Genomic DNA, 21,658 nt, shown 5'->3' with positions numbered 1-21,658 from the left:
TAGGAATATCCCCAGAATGAGGCTTAATCCTCAAGAGTTAGGGTTAGAATACCTTGATACTTGTCCATCAAGCTATGATTTGATTTGTCATAAGCTTGATTAAGATAACTAACAAAGAGTTAGTTGGTAGATCAATTGATAGCATAGATAGAAGATGGTGTGAGATATAGAGAGCATAGATGCCCCTAATAATGAGGACCTCTACTTTAGATTAGGTTGACTTTGAAGAAGGATTTGAATTAAGAAGCAAGATTTTGAAGAAAGATATTGAAGAAAGAGTTTGAAGCAAGATTTGAAGTAAGATTCAATGATGTAATCATCCTGCCCCCTCAGGAGAAAAATCAAAAGATAATACTTCAAAAAAAAGTGATGTAGAGTAATATATGTAGATATGATGAGTGATTTAGAAGAATGTAGAACATATTAGAATAGATTGTAGAAAGTGTAGAGTCCATTTGGAGTGATGCGAGGGTCCATATGACCAAGTTTGAATTTTTTTGTCTCAAAGTCAAAGAATATCAAATTATTATTTTGACCCCCAAAATGGACTCAAGATGATCATATTAAGGAGGGGATGATGAAATGCAATTTGTGTTGAATAGTCTACCCCTTGTTTTGTCAAAGGCTAGTCAAAGAGCTATAGGAGACATTTTGTAGTTCAAAGCTGAGCTGAAATGCAAATCCAGATGAATGCAGCCCTAGGAATTAGTCATTGAATTAGTATGGTTTAATTTTCATCATTGAGAAGTAAAAATGATATAGTACAATCAAAACTGGTTCAACCATGGAAATATGAATACTTTATCATTCTGAGCCAATATGTACATGAAAAAATTATTTACAATAATTAAAAAATGTACAATAATTACAAAATTCTCGCAGTAAAACACCACAGTCAAAAAACAAAGAAAAATTTCATATTTTTCATCCTGACTTCTCTAGTCTTAGACATCATCGAGTTGCTAGAAAAATCATGATTGAAAAAAAGTAAAAATTGCATAATCTTCGTGTGCATTTTTGTTTGAAATTTTTTTATAAACAATAGTATGAAATTTTTTGCCATACAGAAAATAAGGCCAGTGATAGAACGGTGTGCATTTGTCGGCAAGTGTAAATAACAAAATTGTTGCAGCAAATAGTTATAGGTTTTTCTATTGTGATAATATTTTTGGATGCTAATAGGATTTGACCAAGTAAAGATTGGATAAATCATTGTTGTAAAGAATCTTACAATTTGCATTGCATGTGATGTGTTTGTCAAAGTGTGTCAGTTTTGGCTTGTTTGGAGGACAAGCATGAGCACACATGGGAAGCATCTTTTGGAAGAAACAAGAGTAAAATGCAATTGTAAAAAGGCATTATGTTTAAGGTGCTGGCAAGATGAGGTTGGTTGTTGTGTGATTTTTATGTGTCATGAGATGTGCAAAAATCAATTAGAGTGACATTATTGTGTGTCATTTTGAAAAAGATGGTGGAAAACTCTCCTACTCCTAAGAAGTTGGTAGTGTGTAGCAGAAGATATTGAGAGTTTGTTTCCATAAATAGATGACCGAGTCTTAATGAGTTGATTCATAGTGTGTTGAAACCATCAAAAGACTCCAAAAATCTATAAGAAGATCATTGTATCTGTTTGTGTGCAAAAATAGCCATGGCAAGATCACAAGAAAAATTGCAACAAGAGTATTAGATGGGAGAAGCAAAGCTTAGAGGATGGTTGGACAATGATAGTGATAGTGTGGCAGAAGAACATAGTGGAGAAGACATAGAAGAGAAAAGCGTAGTCGATCAGAAGCAAGTGAAGTATTTTCTCATCAAAATGTGCATCAGTGTGAATGGAAATATATAGAAGCAAGTCAAGGTGAACTGCCCTAGGATCCAACAAAAGAAAATGAGGATCCTACCTTGCTGTAGATGTTAGTTGAAAGTGCAATAAAGATCATAGGGCAAAATGAGAAAGTGGAGGAGACTGAATTTCCAGGTGATGTGACACAACTAGAAGATAACAATGTACATGTTTGCTTTACTGATAGCTAGATAGAAGATCAAATGCCTATAGAAAAGGCTACCCCAATCATTGAGCAAGGAACTGTGGTGAAGCTAGTAGCATTACCATTTTGGCATGAAAAGAACATCCTGGGGGAATGATCAACTTATTTTTAGAGAAAGTGAGTAGTTTTGTTATGTCTTCATTTCATCCTTTTAACAAAGCACAACCTGGTATTGTCTTGCAACTAGTTCATGATGTAGTTGTGGTGATGGAAGCAGAGCTAAAGAAAGCATTTTTGGTAGAGACAGAGTGGGCCAATAATGCAGAGAAAGATGTAGAGTTCTTTCAAGGTTTGATTGAGAGAGCTTGAGAAGATGGAGCACCCAAGGAAGAAAAACATGTGCAAGCAATGTTGGCAGTAGAACGAGCATGAGTAGAGACTGTAGAGGCATCTGTAGTAGTAGAGTGGGCATCAGTGGAACAAATTTGCAATGAGATGGTGTTGTTACAAGCTTAGGTGGAAGCATTTAGAGAAATTATGGCAAAGATTAATGCTATAGCATATCGATCAAAAGATCAATTCAATGCTACCAATGCAAGGATCACCCACTTCATGAATTAGATGCATGAAGTGAAGCATGAGAGGGAGTCCTAGAAAATGACTGCAAATATGTATAAGTCAGAACAAGAAATCACTTAGCAAGCAACAATTGCTACTTGGGGTAGTGAGACTGCGGTCATTTATGAATGAAGTCTAAGAGCAATTAGAGAAGCTTGCACGAGAGATGACATACTACATGGGATTGTATCATCAGGTAGTCCCTCCAGAGCATAGGAGAGGAATATCCTTCTCAAATAGAACATTTATGGCACAAATGAACACTATGTTGAGACATGGTCATATCTTGATTTCTATGGATATAATTTAGGAAGTTGCAAGATTGACACTAGGATCTTCATCATCTGGAACTACACAAATAGGAGCGGGAATGCCACCTTCTAGGAATCCAAATATCCAACCTCCATGAGGAGGAGCTCAATAAGCATTTTTTTAATGCTTTGGCTTTGTGTGTTTGTGACCAATGCTTTAGATGCTCGTTAATGAAGTGTATATTGTTTTTGTTTCTAAACATTGTCTCAAATGTGTATCACCTAATGAGATGATCTTAATTCAATATGAATGTTTAGAATTTTTGGAATTTGTGAATGTTTTTGGGATTTTTGAAAATTTTTAATTTTGTTTTTGATTTTGTTGATATATAGATGTTTTTGGTAGTTTTCAAAAGTAAAGCTTAGCATAGCTCAAATAGTTCTAGTTTTTAGTTTTCAAGTTTGGTATAAGTGGATTAATGTAATGTTTGAAAGTCATAGTGTGTGTGTGTGTGTGAAACCTCTGTAGTAAAGCAATAGTAGAAAGACATAGTTAGAACAACTGATGACTAAAGTGAGAGAGAGTTTCTAAGAACACTAAAGGAATCTCATTGTAGTAGAGCGACAATAGACAAACTCAGTCAGAACAACTAGTGACTGACACAAGAGAGACTTTAAAAAAGTATAGGACATTTCCCCCTAGAATAGGTGGGTTGCCCCCTAGACTTATGACCAATTTCAATCCATGTGGGCTTGAGCAATGTTTTGAAGTTAGCTGAGAGCTTATGCACAAGCGAAGATAGCAAAGCTAAAGCATAAAACTTGCAGAGATAAAATCACTCAAAGTAGGAAAGAAAAAAAAGATAGCTGTATAGGAATGTTGAACATTTTTTTGGATTTTTAACTTTTTTTTTTGGTATTATCGAGATGTCTGTTGCTAGATTTTCACCAGGATAATAATTTTGTCAAGGTTTTTTGCAATTTTTAGCATTTTTTTTAGAGATATCTAGCTCTCAAGCATGATCACATTGGTTTGTCCCCGATGTCTAGCAAGGTCTAGGACAAGATGTAGTAGCAAGTTGGTGGATAAGTAGAGATGGATAGGCAAGGAATATGAGGCAAGTGAAAGTGATCTTTAAGGACTGAATCCTCAAGAGTACCCAAGCTAGGTAAAAGAATATAACAATATGGTTTAATGGAAGGTAGCATGTAGGATATTGACATGATGTCATGAAATGTAAGTTTTCCAAGAGAATGGACATGTCAAGAGGTTTCTAAGAACCAATTTTATTTTTCTTTTTCTTTTGATCAAGACCAAAGGGTCAAGTGAGTAGGATAGAAAAGTTTGGTATGGAGGCTATGAGATGTGGGATATGCAAGATCATGATAGGGAAACCAATAGATAAGATAGCCAATGCTCATAGGTAGATCAACTTTGTTAAGATCAAAGGTGAAAGAGTGGATAGATGAGTGATGGAAGAATTACACATGATGCCTGTTTTCCAAGTTTTCATCATGGTACTTGTCCAAAGTGCCACATGAAGTGGTTTTAACCATAGGACATATTTATTTTTATTTTATTTTATTGCTACCAAGGTGCCACAAGAAGTGGTTTTCACCAAGGCAACTTTAATTTTTTAAAAAATATTTCTCTTTAAAAAAACAAAGAGTCCAAGCCTTTTTCAATTTTAATAGTGCTCCTATTAGAAGGATAAGTCATTATAGGCCAAGACCATATAAATGTATGCTCAAAGATGCTGATAATGTAATTGAAGGGGGATTTTAGGAAAAAGAGAGGTAGATGAATGATAAGGTTGTAGGTTTTGAATGGATAGATGGAGGATGGATAATAGGGAAGTGTAGGCTTCAAAAGATTGTAGAAGGGTAGGTGTCAAAATGGGAAAGATGAACAAAGACACACACCTTGAAGAGTAGTGGAATGATTGAGTAGATATGGATGAGATAGCTTGAGGTTTTGATGTATGAGGTAGCAAAGAAATTTTGAAGGAAGGTGGAGTGGAAGGTTTTGAAACCTTTTTAGGAAGAAGTTTGAAAGAAGATGGAGTGGAAGGCTTTGAAACCTTTTTAGGAATATGTTTGGAAGAAGATAGAGTGGAAGCCTTTGGATGCTTGAATGTCAACTGTGATTTGTTTGCAATATTCAAGTCCTTCAAAAGAGACTTGGGAATCCATGTAGCTTTATGTTTTTCTTCACTTTTGAATGCTTTAGACTGTATTTCTTTCATAATGGATTTAGGAACCCATATTTGCTTTGATTTTGCAACAGTGGACCATTGTGGTCTCTTTTGTGCATTTCCTTTCTTATCATTCACATGTCAATTAGAGGAGACATAGTGATTATGTTTATTTTTAAGTTGATCATCCAAATTGCTTCCAAAAGGCTGGGGACTTGTGGATGACGAAGGTTGATACAACTGGTTTAGATGGAAAGCTTTATATGAAGGACTCAAGGATATATATCTTTGTTGATCTTGAGGTAGGGTAGGAGAAGTAGGTAATGAGTTAAGAGTGGAATTATGAGATGGAGGAATATAAGGTCCCAAAATAGATGGAAGGTTTGAAGGCTTTAGCTTAGATGGATAAGGACCAAGAATAGATTTAGAAGATACAAATGGATAGTGGATAGGGATATTATCATCCTTAGAGTGAGTAACATGACCTAGGCTATTAATAGATTCACATGTAAATTTAATAGGAGCAACACCTTTTATAGGAGCACTTTTAGCTTGAGTGTAGATTTTAAGTGGATGTAGAGAGGTGGAACAAGAGAGTGAGTGAATACTTTTACCTTCACAAGGAATTTTAGGTAGCATAGGAAAACTATCCTTCTCTTAATCATCACTAATCTTGTTAGGGATGGTGGAAGGAATATCATAATATTTCCTAGTAGAGAGGCATGATATGGGATATGGAGGATTATGTGGCTCTTGAGATGGAGGGATGATATCTTAAGGGAGACGAGAGGGTTCTTGATCTTGATCTTTAAGTTTTTAATAATCCTCTTGACATGGATCCACTTCTAAGGACAAGGTAGAATGTGGAGTTTGCATGGTAGGCTCTTGAAGAGATAGTGAAGGACTAGCTAGAGTGGGAGTAATAGGTGTAGTTGGGCATGAAGGTTTTGGATATTTAGTTTGCGTAGTATGGGAGAGGTTTACAACTAGATCAAGATTAGCTTGGCTTTCTTTTAGAGGCAACCCTTGAGGGTACACATAGGCAATAGAGAAAGTAGTGAGTTCTTTATTCACTGGAGGTATGTTGGAAAGATTAGATGCTTTAGAAGGTGATGGCATGTTGGTAGAAGTAGAAGTTGCATTTGAACCATTACTAGACATGGTTACATGATGTTGATCAAGCTTGAGAGTAGTATCTTTAAAAGATAATTTCTTAGGTTTTGGAATTATGCCTTCATCAAATAAATCTTGGATATTATTTTTCAACTCCATGCAATGTGAAGTTTTATGTAGATTATATCTATGATAGGCAAAATAGTTACTTATAAAGTAGACTCCAACCAAATTGACTTTAGGTAAAACAATGAGTTTTTTTTCAAGAAGTTCTTCCAAAGTTGATTCATAATATTTTCCCAAAGGGGTGAAATCACGCTTTGGTTTAGGTCCCCAAGGTTTTCCTTCAAAGATACTTCTAGATTTCTTGGGTGTATATGCATTGTTCTTAGATGGTTTGGATTCAACATCTTAAGAAGTTGATGGTTTGCTATCATTGGAGGAAGGAGAATGATCTTGCCAGGAGAATTTGTTCGATGATGTGTCATCCTCTTCCTTTAGTCATTGAAGTTGAGCAATTATTGTTTGGAGTTGTTTCTTCATGTTTACAATAAGTATGGCTTCTTCCTTAGTAGGAATGTTGGATTTAGCACATTTATTGTTAGCCATTGTGATTTCTTAAGTTTATGTGAAGAAAGAAAAATCTCTTGCACCCTTAGTTGCAATAATCACAGGTAGAAAAAGTAGGTTTAAACTAAGACCACACTTAAAACATCATCTCAAAGAAACAAGATAACAATGTGATATACTAAGGTATGAGTTGTCTGAGTAATGGATAGAACAACCAAAGATTATGACTATCATGACACCAAGTATGAAAAGCACTAAAGGACAAGAACAAGATAACTAAGAAACAAGGCTAGGTTGAGTGTAGGTCACAAGTTGTTAGCTAAGAAATATGCTGTTGCTTGAAACTATTTATAGACATTAAAGTGGTGAAATGTTATAGGTTATAGACCAAACCTAGAGCATAGATAGCTCTGATAGAACAATTTGATGGTTTTGAGACAAGACCCTGAAGGGGGTCAACGCACTATAACCCAAAGTGTAAACAAGCTTCTAACATTAGGGTAAATTGCCTAATTTAAACCAGATCATCATAGGAAGACTAGAAATAACAAGATAGCAAAGAAATCTGATCATAAAGTCTCTACTCAGGAACTCAAATTTTATTCATTTTAAATATCCAACTAGGTGTGATTAATCTTGAATCATGAACTAAGCATGCAAGACAACAATCAGGGATTTCAAGCAAACACCTTCAAACAATGAGCAACGGACAAAGCAACATTGCATATAAACAAGAATAGTGTCGTAGTAACAATCTAATCCCTAGAACCACCATTGTGTATGTTCTCAAAATGTTTTCCAATTATGCGTATAGTCCTAGAAAATAAAATTTGGCAGCACTATGGTTCTTAGTAATGTTCAACTATGTAGCTTTTGCAATCTAGAATGGGAAAAATCCAATCTTGATGCACTAGGGTTTTGACATATTTTGAGAGTTTAATCAATCAAAGATACTGAGGAGATCTGACAACCCAACCAAAAACTACACCTGTGAGGATTTCTCCCACAAGGACATTTATATAGAAGTTTCTACTACCACACCAAAAATGGCTATTACTACTTGAGGTTCTATTCACATAGTTGACCCAATAAAGGGAATGTCCATTACAATTAACCCTCTCTAATCAAGAAAGACTCACAAAGTTGTACCACATAGGGACTTGGTTTGAATTCAAGGGTTCCAAGTTTTTGATGTACCCAAAAGGGAATAGAGCATAATCCTCTAGCCTCTTAACCTTATCCAAACATAGTAAACAAGATTCTTTGACACACCAATTCAAAATCACCTCACTAATTTTTTTGGAAAATCCAATAACAAACACAACCAATCTCAAAAGAGAAAGTAGTAATGGATGTTGAGGACAAACCCAAACATAATAGTGAGATAATAATAGATATCTTTCCCTACCTACATGGGGATCTATCATCGAGAAGAGCTTCCCATGTAAGGAAATAAAATGAAGCACATTCACTCAAGGACTCCACAAATAGTGTTCATAGGGCCTAATTACTATGTGAAACACATATTCATGAAAGTAAATCTAGATCCACTTTTAAAGCACCAAATGAAGTGTAAGTCTATGAAAGCATGTAAAAGAACTCAAGCCAAACACATAAGAGGGTTCATTTCCTTTCCAAATCTAAATGTTATAGAGATCCAAAAAAATATCTAGTAATCCTTGCAATGTGTCTTTTCTTTGTTGTACCTTTTGTTTAAACTTGGATGCTCTCTCACAACAAACAAAGCAACAGGCAAAACAAGCAAACACAGGATATGCAATATATATCCAACTTATGCAAAACTAGGGTTACATCTAAAAATTTGATTTTAAAGAGTGATAATAACTAGAAAATAACCCAAATAAAATCTCACATCTTACATTGATCCATGTGAAAATTAAATGCAAGCTATTCATCAAATGCCCTTTTTGTAATATTGGTTTCTGACCTAGTCAACAAGATTTGATTTATTTCTTATGATTTCAGCATCAAAAATAGAAGTAAAAAGAAGGGACCCCTACTAAAAATCAAAGAGGTTTCTAAAAATGTAAGAATTTTGGTTGTATCTGCCCATTTGCTTTTGTGGGACCCACTTTGTCAAAATAGACTAGTTTTGGTAAATCGACTATTTGAGCATTGATATGACATGTAAACTAAAAATAAAAAGAACAAACCCCCTTTATAATGTGTATAACTATCCAAAAATGTTAATTTGATTGAAAAATTCACTAATTTTCACCCAAAAACCCATTTTTATGAAAAAAAATTTGTTACAAATCATGTAAATCAATTTGAATAATTATAAATTTTGGATTGAAGACTCTCTGGACTATCGCCACCCTAAAAAAAAATTGAAATATGTATCCCAAACGGTTTGGAAGATATGAGTAAATCTTTCAAAATGTAGAGTTTAGCATTGAAACCAATTTGCATATGGGTTAGCCTTAAAACCAAAGTAAGAAACCTACAAAACCACTTGGTGAGATACAATAGGTTGCTATAAAAAAACCAAACATGAGAATACATCTAAAATACTAGCAAGAAAGGCAAGAGCCTACAACACAATGGTAAATTGTGAGCCTCTTATTTGGGAGGTCTTGGGTTCAAATCTACTCCACGATAATCAATAATAATAATTAATCACACCACTTAATAATTCTAATGAAACTTGGCTTTGGCCTCCTACTAATAGAAAAAAAAAATACGAGCAAGAAAATGGAGCTAGAAACTTGGTTCTTGCCCCACGGTGGGCACCAAAAATGTGTGTGAGAAGTGTGGATCATGTATGTACAAAACCAACACACTTCAATAAGACATTATATCATAGGGTTAGCACATATAACAAAACAAAATTAAGAATAAAACCCTATAAAATCATCATATTTCTCTCTAACTAAGGAATGAGTATGTAAATGGAATTAATTGCTCTCAGAATTAAGACCAAATCAGTGACATTAACACCTCTAGAATGAGAGATTCAAGCTAGCATGAATGTAAAATTCAAACTTAGAATTGAAATATGAAGCTAGTATGGAGTACAATCAAGCTACAAAACAAAGCAATTAAGCTAGAATTGAAAGATATAATTAGAATTGAAATGCTAGAATTCTTAATCTAATAGAGTTTCTTTGCTTTAAAATTGCCTCTTTTAGCTCTTAGAATGCCTTGTATTTATAGATTTTTCCAAGGGCTTTGGGTAGAGTTTGATCCAACTATGGTGAGGTTGGGGGTTGATTATTTTATTCATGTTGGAGATCCCACTAGAATAAACAATCTGAAGTGGAGATCCCACTCAGAATAAACAATCTAAAGTGGAGATCCCACTTAGAATAAAAAATTTGAAGTGGAGATCCCACTTAGAATTGTTTTAAGAATATCCTTGGAATCCATAATGGATAAAATATTCATTTATGGATAGGGGGTCCCTTATCAATATTAAATTGATTTCAAGAATAATGACTCATTAATGCTTATTCTAAAATTAATATTCATGTGTCACAATTGAATGTGTTCAAATTGATTTGAATTGTTTGATTCATTTGAACCTATTCCATTCCAAGATGTAATTTTGCATTTAAGGATGTGACCAATTTTGGGTGATTATAGATAGTTAATCATTATTTTAGATATTTCAATTGATCATTGTTTCAGATATTTCAGTTGATCATTATTGTAGTAATTTCAATTGGTTTTGTTATCTCTATTAATCATTAGTAGTTAAATTAGTTAATGTCTCATGAAAAGGATTCCAGATATATTGTTTCAATAGTTAGTTGAGGAAAATTCTTTCATATACTAGTTCTCCTTGACTTTGTTATGTAAATCCATTTCTTACGATCTCCCTACAATTTTCTCAAAATCGTGGGCTCATTTTCCAACACATAAAATGACAGGAAGAATAAGGACAATTCTAGATAGATATTGGTCATCGACAATGTCTCACCCATTGAAGTTGATAAGACTAAAAACCGAAATAATTTCAATGACAATTTTTTTTGATAAAACTAGAAGCCAAAATAATTTCCATGACCAAAAATGGTGAACACAACAATGGGAAATAATTGAACGCTTACCCACAATATTAAGTAATTAAAACTAAAAACCAACTAATATGTCATTGCAAGATGTTGAAATTATTAAATAACTGAACCTACATGTTAAGAATGAGGAAAAAGTAGCACTCAATAAGGTGGCATCTTTGATTTGTTAATTTTAACATGTTATAAGTAATAAAGTCATGGAGTGTTATCTTTTTTTCCCTCATGTTAACTTTTTCTCTTTTCTTTCAAATGAATTAGAGGTCAATTTTTATAATCATTTGAGTTGAAAGTTAATATAAATTTACTTTTCCTTTATAATTGTAATAATTAATTTTTGCAAGTTTTACTTAGTAAATATGAAATGTAAATGAAAGAAAAAGTGTAAATTTAGTATCTGTATTTTGTTTGTAAATGAAAATCAAAATTATTTATGAGTAGAATTCAAGATGAGCATTGAAGACAATAAGTTTTCAGGGTCATTCAATGAAAAGATAAATTGTAAGCATTATTTCCAAGAGTCAAAATTATTTAACAAAGAAGCCAGCAATAATTGTATGATTTTACACTGTGCCAACTATTCAACCACTTTAACAATTAATACTTACCTATCTTGAAGTACATAAAATTAAATAATAGTAGGTTTTGTTGACAAGAGTGGTAAAGTGACAATAAAGAACACATAATTTACAATCTGATGTAAATTTTGAAAAAACTAACAACTGATTATTGTTGATGTGAGAAAATAGGTTGGGAACCCTGTTGTAGATGTTAAGAACCAATAAAAATTAGTGAATAAATAGTTTTTATCTAGAAAAAAATATTAATAAATTTGAAACATAAGAAAAAAGAACATTAGGAAAAAAATAAAGCTCTCATATTGGCTAAAATTAATAGACAACTAAAATCAACTTGGATGCTATAGTATCAAATTATGCTCTAAAAACCTTACTATCGAAGCTAAATGCTATTGTATCTTCTTATGCTTAGCTACAATAGAGAACATCATTAACAATATGCAAAGAATTTGAGAAACTCCAAACAAGAAACATAAAGATTTTTGAAATTCCAAACAAAAAATAGAAAATTCAGAAATACACAAAGATTACGTGATACAAGATATAGATTAGTTGATAGAAGATCCAAACATTCGAACAATAAGATAAACAACAAATAATTAACGAGCCTACATTCAATGATGATCCAAAAGAAAGCAAAATGAATCATTTAAAACTCCTCATGAGCGTAGTTCACGAAGAGAATTGAAGGCTAACAACTTAACATGGTCAGTTGGTAGGTGAAAGCATTCACATAATAATTAAGTGACATAAGACCAAATGCATTTCCCCTATGATTTTCTCAAAAGTGTGTTCTCATTTTCCAACACATTAAATAACATCTAGAATTAGGATGATTCTAGTTAGATATTGGTCACTGACAATGTCTCACCCATTAAAGTTGATAAGCCTAAAAGCCAAAAGTATTTCGATGAAAAAATTGAACACAACAGGGTTCAATAATTATATGCTCAACACAATTAATATTTCTTTATGAGATGTTGAATTACTAAATAAATGCACCTAAATTTCAAGAATGAGGGAAAAGACAATGCAATAGAATTTAATTTAAATAAAGTATTCAGAAACTTTATGGTGTAAAAAAGCTTGGAAATCCTACTATACACTATAAGGTCCAATTAGAATTGAATAAGAAATATTGTTATTGCAAACAATAAATAAAAAATAAAGGCATATAGGAAGTCACCAAAAAAAAAAAAGTTTTCCTATTGAACACAATTAATAGACAAAAGAAATTAGCATGGATGCTATAGTTACCTCCATGGACATAAGCTAAGTAGGCCATAAAAATTGGCTCCCCTACTCAAAATTTCTTTTGGCTCCCCTACTAATAAAAAATGAGAAGAAAAAAATTTGAAAAAATACTTAAATAATAACACAAATAGAAACATTACAAAATAAGTTGGAGAATTTAAATACAACTTGGTCAAAACTTAATTTTTTGAAAATTATACTATGCAAGATTTAAACATGTGAAGCCATAAAGAAGCCTCTAATTAAATATTATGGTATCCTGCCATCAAGTAGGAAATAATAGATATATGTGATTATTCATTGAATTATGACATAACTACACCCTGTGCCACTTTTCAACATCCATATTATTAACACACTGTAACTATCAATAATTGTGATCTAGGCTAAATTAAAAGATGCCATAAAGTCATAACAGAGATTCAATGCTCATAGGGGAATGTAGATAATCGAATATGAACTATCTAGTGAAAGAATAGGATAGCTAAAGAAGATTCTTGAAAGGTTAATCGAAAAGTGCAAATGAAATATACAGAACAAAAAGACACATAAACATAGATGTTTATCATGGTTCACCACAAATCATGGTTATGTCCACACTGAGAGTAGAGGAATTATATTGATGAATAGAATTAGTTTATAGATAGATGCCATCAACATCTATAGATCACAAATGATTAATTGAAGAGACACAAAACAATTGGAGGGAAAACACACATGACCATTGGGCTTCAAATACTTAACAATATCCCACTTGAAGACAACTGATGCATCAAATGATCACCCATTCTCCTTCTCTACATGCTAACTTACTTTTTAACAAGGCTAAGAGAAGTCCTAGCACATTTGAACCATGTCTATTAGATTTCATCTTTGTATCAATATTGACAACCTTTAATTTTCCTTCTTCTACCACATAGTGAACATAGTGAGCATGCTTGTCACTATGTTTGGAACCTCATTGAGAGGAATGATTATGATCCATAAAATTGCATTTTGACTATCAAAATATAAAACATAGTCATCTTGTTACCAATGTAGATCATTAAATAAGAATTGCAACCAAATAATTTCTCTGGCACCTTTAGAAAGAGCCAAGTATTCAACTTTAATAGAAGAAAGTACAATAGAATGTTGCAACCTTGATGCCCAAGTAATGGCAGCCCCAACAATTATGAAAACATAACTAGTAGTAGATCTACATTTTTATCAATCTCTGGCAAGATATGAATCACTGAATCCTTATAGCTAAGCATGATTTATACCAAAACATAATGCATAATCAGAAGTTCCCTTGAGATACTGCAATATCCAGAGGCTTCCTGAGATTGCCCATAAATCTACTAACTACTCCCACTACATGAGCAATATTAGGACATGTAGAAACCATAGCATACGTTATGCTACCAACCACTAATTTATGAGGAACATTCTTCATAAAGTGTTGAGATTATGTGTGTCGCACACATTGCATAATATTGAGATATTGTATTATTTTATTTTATTATGTAATGTTGTATCTAGGAGCATCTAGATGGATGTGCAACATGTGATGATTCCCATGGGATATACTGGATGATTTGTATTGTAACATTGTGATAATATTTCATGTAATTATTTAATATTGGGGAAAAGAATTAAATTTCCAATATTAAATGTGGGGTCAATGGGTTAGGTAGCACATGGTTTATGTAATACCACTTGGTGGTTTTGTGGGCCTTTATACTATATAAGTAGCTAGAAGGGTAGTTGTTGTGAAATAGGGAGAAGAAAAAAAGAATAAGGAAAAAAAGAAAATAGTTGAGTGGGACAAGGCTTGAAAGGTTAGCCAAGGGAGCATTTGTGAAGGTTGAAAGCATGGCATGGGATGTGTGGATTCATGCTTGTTCAAATGGATTGCTTGGTTGTGGCTATGGCTTTGAAGGATTTCATGGTTGTATTTTAATAGTGTTTTTGTTGAATAATACATGGTGATGGATGCTTTTGGAGGCTGGATTTTTTTCCCTCAATGAGGGTTTCCTAGGGTATATCTTGTGTCACCATTTTTTTGGGTATGTTGTCTATTCTCTTGCATGTAGATTTTAATTGCTTATTTATTTTAGATCTATTATGGGTTATGTGGAAACAATTATATTCTTTCTTGCAAGTTTCCTTATATAAAGTTCTTCTCTTCTTGTGTTTTGGGACACAAATCATAAGTTAAGAAGAAGTGAGGAACATGAGGAATAGGAACATATTTTTCTTTAGCCATATCAAACTACTCAACAACTTTGTCAATGTATGATTTTTCTGAAAAAGTATGCAACTTCTTTTGTCTATCTCTAGTGATACTCATTTCAAGATTTTTTTTGGCAACCCCTTGATCTTTCATGGAAAACATAGAGGCTAACTCTTGCTTTAACTTGCTAACTATTCGAGGAGAAGAACCAACAATTAACATGTCATCAACACAAAGTAGAAGAATAAAAAACTCACCATTAGGAAACCTTTTATTGTAGACACACATATCTAATTTGGATAAAGTGAAGTTATATTCAGCCACAAACCAATCAAATTTAATGTGCCATTTCCTTGGAGCTTTCTTAAGCCCATACAAATTTCACTTCAATTAGCAATAGAGTTGTTCTTTCCCCTTTTGAACAAATCCTTTAGGCTATTCCTTGTACAATTGCTCATTGATGTCACCATGTAGAAAAGTTGTCTTGACATCAAGCTATCCTAGGATCCAAAATGGCTACAAATCCCTAAACTGCCAGGATTGAAGTCATCTTCACAACTGGTGAGAAAATATCTACAAAGTCTAGCATTTTTTTCTAAGCATACTCTTTGACAACTAACCAAGCATGATACCTCTTTCTGCTAACATCTTCCTTTTTTTATTTATATACCCAACAATTTTTAAGAGCTTTACAGTTGGGTGGAAGTGGTACTAAATCCCAAGTTTTATAGGCTTTAAGAGAATTCATCTCTTCTTCCATTGCAATTATCCACTAATTTTTATTAGTACTTGTACAAGCATCTTTGAAATTAACTAGTTGAATCTAATTAGAGATTAAAATCTTAGGCTTTGCTTCCTTAGAGTAAAGTAACTCATAGTCTGAATACTTGGTAGGCATCCTTCTCTTCCTTGTAGATCACCTTAAGCTTGGAATGTGTTTCTCATTCTCAGAATTGTTTCTTACCAATTCATAGTCCCTGCTCTTTGAGTATGTGCAATGTCTCTGTTGAATTTCATAGCTAGGGGTATCCATCGAATTACCTAAATTGTTCTATATGCCATGTTTTTCTCCAACATAATGAAGTCTAATGACTTAAATTAGAGTCCCTAACCCTTTGAGAAGCCCTCACATAGTCAACATTATTATTGGATGACTATAATCTACATTTGGAACTGGAAACATGTTGATTTGAGATAGGAAATAAGTGTAATGTTTGTTGGAACTAACCACACCCTTCATGTGGCATACCATCGATCTCTTCCTACATAAGTTTGGTCCCTTTTCTACCATTCAGGTCAAAGAAAAGTCTCCTATCTACTACAAACTCCATTTCATGGGAAAGATTCCTATCTTCTAACTACAGTAGCATGACTAAAATCCTATTCCAACTATGTAAATTGGTCACCATGAGTCATATTTTGTCTAGTCCAATTGTATGGAAGAGTTGATTGAGACCCAATGCACTTGTTTGGTGAACCAAAGTTTTCTTGCATTGTCTTTCTTCTTCCATCACCATTTATATGCACTTCATGGGAAGGGAACCTATAAGAGTAATTAGACAGAGTCTCTATATATGGAAAAGGATCTGTAGTAAGAGGTAGATTTTCCATGTTCTAGTATGTTGATTGAAATCTGTTGTTTCCAAGTTGCCATCCTTGTGTGGGATTTAATGTTTCTTCTATCCTAGACTCTCCATATACTATTGGATGGGTATGTGGCAAATGGAAACTATCACAAGCTTGGTTGTAATTTTGGGTGAAAGGGGTGTCCTTAGGTTGCTCAACAATGTCATGATTGATGCTTCTTGATATACAAGATGATGAAGATAAGAGATTGGGGCTAAGATAGAGGTGTTAGTATTAAAATTATGCTAGGACTATGGACTTAGAGAAGGACTATTCTTATCAAACAAAGCCATAAGAATGATTTCTTCAGTTGTTGCTTCTTATGATGCTAATTGAAGAGCTGAATACTTTTTTTCATTAAAGACATTGTCTCTACTTCACAACATTTTCTTTGCAACAGGATCCCATACTCAAAATCCAAAATAATCTTCACCATAGCCCATGAAGATGCACTACTATGATTTAGAATCTAGCTTGCTCCTTTTTTCTTTAGGAACATGAAAGAATGCTTGACACCCAAAAACTTGAAGATGTGAGTAGGAGATCCTTCCCAACCATTCCACTTCTGAAATTCAAAGTCCAAACAAGATGAAGGACTTTGATTAATCAAATACACTGCTATATTGTAGGCCTCCACCCAAAATTATTTTCCTAAACTAACATTAGATAGCATGCATCAAACTTTTTCAAGTATGGTTTGATTTGGTCTTTTCGATACCCCTTTTTTTAGGGGTGAATGATACAACTTTCACCCATCAAATACCTTAATCTACACAAAAGTTATCAAACTCCGATGAATAGAATTCACCTTCATTATTTGATTTTGTCCCTTCTCTGATTTTCAATAAGAGCTTTAAAAAATTTAAATTTTGAGAAACCTTCAAACTTTCTAGACATGACATAAACCCAAACCTTTCTAGTACATTCATCAAGAAAGGAAACAAAGTACTTTGTACCTCCATAAGAGGCTACCTCTATGGGGCTAAAGACATCTAAGTGCACTAACTCCAATGGTGTTTTCTTCTTGTCATGTCTATTCTTCAAAAAGATGACACATTTTTGTTTCTGATAAAGACTGCTCCCAAAATTAAAAATTTTCTGATTGGAGACCTGGATGTTGATCTCAATTAAGCATAACCTCTAGCCCCTTTTTTCTCACATGGCCTAATATTTGATGCCAAAGTATGACATCACTATCTACAATAGTCATTCAACTCCCACCTCATCACTAATTTCCACAACATATAGGTTGCAAACTTTGTCCCCTTTGGCAATAACCATGGAACCCTTTGTAGTTTTTCCATGTATTCATGAGAAGCGTAAGAAATCCATGAGCATATAACCAACTGATGGAAATCAAATTCATTTTTATTTTGGGAACATGCCTAACATCCTTAAGCAATAATTGAGCACCTCCTTCTATTGATAACAAAATATCACCCTTTCCTACAGTTTCACAAGCTTTGTTATCATCAAAATATACATTCCTAAATTTACCTTTCTGGTAGTTTGTAAAGGCTTTTCTACAAGAAGATGCATGAAATGAAGCCTCAGAGTCAATTACCCATGAATTTGAAGTTGTGTCACTTGTTGCAAGAACAAAAATACCATCATCCTTATCATGAATGATGTTTTCTCCATTGTCCAAAACCTTTTCTTGATCCCTTTCATATTTTCTATAGTCCTTTTTAACATGAAAAACCTTTCCACGAAACCAACAACCATTTTTTCTACACTAGGACTACAATCTTCTAGCAAATTGTGACCTTCAGTTGTTATAATTAATGTTTCTATGTGGAGTTCTTCATCTATTTTCTGTGCTAACCAATGTTAGAGAATCATTGGACGAAGAATCTTTGTTGGTTCTCTTGATGTATTCACTAAGTAAAGTAGCAACTACCTCATCATAGACCAACTTTTTTTTGTTGATAATAGAAGTGTTGATCAATGTTACCACACTATCCTAGTTATCCGATAAGGAGCATAATAAGATGAAGGCCTTATTTTTGTCATCTTGAGGCATGCCAATGGAGTTTTCTTGACATAAAAGAGTATTCAACTCATTTATGTGATTCAACATTGTTGTTTTGTACTTTTTCTTCAACTTGTAAAGCTTCTTGATGAATTTTTTTTTATTTGCAACAAACACAATTTCATACATACTTTGAAGCTTGTCCCATACCTCTTTCATTGTCATTTCATTATTCAAATTAAACAATATGTTTTGAGATAGTGAGAGAAAAATCTCTACCATTTCCTTTTCATTAGTCTTATTCCAAGTCTCATCTATCATGGAGGTTGGCTTGTTTGCTTTACCTCTGATTGCTATTGCAAGATCACACTTGACTAATAATGATTACATCTATACCTTCCATAGCCTAAAATTCTTCCCCAAGAATTTTTTTAGTCTTGATTCCTCCATGACTTCATAATTTGATCACTGAAATCAATCTCAAGTCTGATACCAATTGAAAGGTTAATCAAAAAGTGCAAATGAAATTTATAGAACAACAAGACACATAAACATAGATGTTTATCATGGTTCACCAAAAATTGTGGCTATGTCCACACTAAGAGTAGATGAATTATATTAATGAATATAATTAGTTTAGAAATAGATGCCATCATTATTTATAGATCATAAATGATTAGTTGAAAAGACACAAAAAAATTGGAGGGGAAACACCCATGACACATACAATAGAGTTGCTCAAGCATGAAGAGACTATGGAGATGCCTCTGCTTGTCCCCCCTCACTAGCTGAACATTGATTTTTCATAGGTGGATTTCAACACAATACAATTGTCTCTTGATGAATACTTTTGCATTGAGAGGTACACTTATCTATAGGAAAAAATGATGCTAGGGATTTTAATGGGATTTTCAAATCTTACCAGGGTTTCAGTATTTGTCTTTTTTTTTTGGTACGTCCTTTTTATAGGTCATTGATCTTCTTTGGAGTACAACCAATCACAACTATCCTTCATTGTTTATACATCAAATTTAATTCCATTTCAAATTAGGGATCCAAGTAATTTTTATTCTTCTATACGTTTTCTCACTACCAGCTTGAAGAAGTGGTGATGTTTTAGGTAGGCACCACTTTGTTTACTTGAATCGATTGGATGATTTCAAATCCACACAAAAATTTTCTTCATGCACTATATTCTTAATTCATTAAAAGCATGAATAAGATCGAGTTTAGATGGAAAAAGTCATAAAGCATGATAGTATTGGAAAAACTTGCCTTATTTGATGCACCATAGAATATTCGACTTACTCATCTTAATTTTAAGGGATGTACCTAGGTTTTCTACAATTTTTGTAAAAGTTTATGAGGATATGGGATATCCATGCCTTAGAACTCATGAGATGCTTGCTAAAGAAGAAGGGAACTTAGTTTTAATACAATGATGGACCTCAAGACACTTATAATTAATGAATTTAAAAATCCTTATTAACTTACGCATCTCTAATTTAACGATCATTATTTGTTTTCCTCTTCTTTCATCTAGATGTAAGGCCTTGTGCATGAAGAGGATGACTGCAAGTGTTTATTTTCCCAAGATGAAACTCCTCCTCTCTTAGGTGTTTGTTTTTCCAACTTTTGAGATGTCAAAAAATTATTTTTGATTTGACCATATGAACCATCCTGCATAAACCTCATGTACACCACAAAATACTTAGTTTCCTTTTTATTTTGACTCCATATAGAGATAAGTCATGTTAAATTCATTCAAATTTATCTTATTTTGCCTCAATTCATTTCTCATCATGCTTATGTATTTGCCAACCATTAACCTCTTCTTTTAAAAGAAACCTGGTGCTTCTTTAGTAGGCTATAACCTAAAAATTAATTGATAATAATTTACCCATTTATTCCCATTAATATTGTCTAAGATGTGCACAAGATTTTATACTCTTTTTTCTCTTTTGGGTGGGATAGTTTTGTAGGCCATAGGTGTATGGAACCTTAGTAGATAGTTGAAATGTCAATGGTCATGCCATAGAACTATTGATTTTTTGGAAATAAAGAGTGCTTTCCCTCTTTTCTAATAATTATTTTATTTCTTTTTGTTGCAGTGATGATGAAGAGGAAGAAGAAGACTCATTGGAGTTTGAGATAGGGTTCGATAATGTCATTGTTTTTGACAATCTTCTTGTTGTTCCTATTGGAAATTTGTTTAACACTCCACTCAAGATTTGTGACAATAGCTTAACTGCCACCTATGCACTATAAATTGAGTGGTTGTATTGGGCAGTGATAAATTGGTCTTTTGGTGCAATGACAACCCCATTCTAAAAAATGGTATCAGAGCTTGGTCACATCTTTGAATCCTTAGATCCTTGGGTAATGCTAAGGGGGAGATTGTTGGAAATTTGTTCAATGATCCCCTTGTGATTCATGACAAGGGCTTAACTGTCTCCTATGTACTACCTCCTAAAAGTTTTGAGAAACTTTAAGGTGTTGTTCATAAGATTTTTGGTTAGATTGGAACAATCAAGGTTAGGGTTCTGGGGTTTGTGGATGCTTATTGATCTCGAAATAGAGAATGTAATGCCCTACCCAAAGATCCTTGGCACAAGGATTCAATACAAGCCAAAATATTTTTTTAACAAGTATGAATACACATGAAATAATCATACATGGATCAAAAAGATCATAACAAAAGACTTTACCAACAATCCCATCAACCAACGAATATCCAGGCACCACAACCAAACTAACACACTCAAACCAAGAAATGAAAACCCAAAATGACAAGATAAAAAAGAATCACAGATCTATCAAAGCATGGAAAATTAAGAAAACCCAAAGGGTACTTGAAAGACCAATTTGGATTCCCCAAAAAATAGAGGAGATGCCCCTATTTTTTGTATGAGGAAACACAACTAACATATTTTCACATGAGTATGTACTCCTTTGCACAAGGATGTATGGAAAGCCACACAAGGATCTTCCCAATCGTATGAGAACTTGCTTGGCCCAATAGTCAAAACACCCAAAACTAGTTTTGGGTTTCACGTGAGGATACACCATAAGCTGCATGAGGAAACCCAACACACCACATAAGCTTTTGCATTCTTGCACAAGAAAGTCCAATTTAGTGTGAGGATACAAAAAACCAAGCCAAAAAACATAAAGATAAAAAGCTAGGAAATAAATATCCTATAGAGAATACCAAATCCACAATCAAGGTGTAGACACT

The sequence above is a fragment of the Cupressus sempervirens genome, chromosome 2 (genome assembly GCF_028749045.1).
Source record: "Cupressus sempervirens isolate cs-2001-9-10 chromosome 2, ASM2874904v1, whole genome shotgun sequence".
NCBI classification, from domain to species: Eukaryota; Viridiplantae; Streptophyta; class Pinopsida; order Cupressales; family Cupressaceae; genus Cupressus; species Cupressus sempervirens.
The sequence above is the reverse complement of the archived record's forward strand: the minus strand, read 5'-3'. Positions refer to the sequence as shown.